We start from the raw sequence: 1,338 nt of genomic DNA on the forward strand, positions 1-1,338 counted from the left end.
GAGCTGGAAATAGATGTGTGATCTGCCAAATGGAATACAAACGAGGTGACAGGCGCATGACGCTACCTTGCAAACATGTCTACCATGCTGGCTGTGGGACTAGATGGCTTAGCATCAACAAGGTAAGCAACTTGACAGTTTCAACTTTCAACCCAAACTCAAATATTTGTTTATCTTTGATTTCTTACTTGTCCGTAAGGTCACTGAACCGCGTTTTTTATTTTCTCAGGCTTGCCCAATTTGTTACACCGAGGTGTTTGGTGATTCATCAAAGCACTCAGAAAATAATCACCAGAGAACATAAAGAAGATGACCCAGATAACCCTCACTTTTTCTTTTCTTTGTTTCTCAAGTCTGCATCGTATAGAGATGTTTGTTTTTCTTTTCTTTTTTCCTTCTCTCTTTTCACGTAGCAAAATTGCATTAGTTTTTGTAATAAATGAAGAGTATGTGCTTCATCTACGCAAAATGGATTTGTAAGTGAGGCCAGAGATTGTATAGGGGTTTTTCGCTCTTCCACATTTTACCGGTACCATATGATTGACTTTTGGTGGTGTTATTTGTTTTGGTTATAGAATTGAGATTTCGTATAGAACTTAGGATTGACCGTGTATTAAAAAATGACCAAACAGTGAATTAGGTCTGATGATTTGATAGATTGGTGTAGATTTGCTTATTAAATTGTTTGATCAAACCGGTTTTGGTTGACAAATTGAGTTTAATGAGATCGGATTGTAATCACGATAATTTATTTTCTTTGTCAATAAGCGGAAAAAAAAAAAGTAGAGAAGTTTTCTTTTGCAGTAGTTGAAATTTTTCTTAGGCATTATGTTTGATGGTATTTTTAGACTTTTATTCACAACATAGGCGACTCGGTAAGTTTAAATAGTCAGATGTGTTTTAATACTCCTTTAATAATAAGATTAACAGAGTAGACAAATATTTTTGTTTTAATGTGACGTATTAATATAATGGTATCCTCATGTTGTTTTTATTCTTTTTACATTTTTAATCAATTAATAATATCTTATCACATCAGTTTGTATAAGCAATTGTGATTTTATAACTATTCTTGAAATAATTTTAATAATTATGTCTTATTTGAATTTTTACTGTGTAATAGTAAAAAAAGCTTAGTAATAATCTTCAATTTCACTTTTAAAATTCTACTTATCATCAATTTGTGAAAAGAGCAATTGCTGCTAAGTTTTATTAAACTAATAAGACCATTCTTTATCTTTAAAATCTAAAAAATAACAATATTGCAAAATAACAATGCAAAAGTTTTAACTTCATACACATCAATTTTAAATGCGTATATGAAGGGCGCAACCGCGC

General features: G+C 31.3%; 1 long non-coding RNA gene across 1 annotated transcript; it reads left to right on the forward strand.

Moving 5' to 3' along the window:
• Nucleotides 1-12: 12 nt before the first annotated feature.
• Nucleotides 13-592, forward strand: LOC112100710. Its single transcript, XR_002907012.1, has 2 exons — nucleotides 13-122; nucleotides 230-592. It is a non-coding gene; the product is annotated as an uncharacterized LOC112100710 (long non-coding RNA).
• Nucleotides 593-1,338: the final 746 nt, after the last annotated feature.

This window comes from Citrus clementina, unplaced genomic scaffold (genome assembly GCF_000493195.1).
Source record: "Citrus clementina cultivar Clemenules unplaced genomic scaffold, Citrus_clementina_v1.0 scaffold_2428, whole genome shotgun sequence".
NCBI classification, from domain to species: domain Eukaryota; kingdom Viridiplantae; phylum Streptophyta; class Magnoliopsida; order Sapindales; family Rutaceae; genus Citrus; species Citrus x clementina.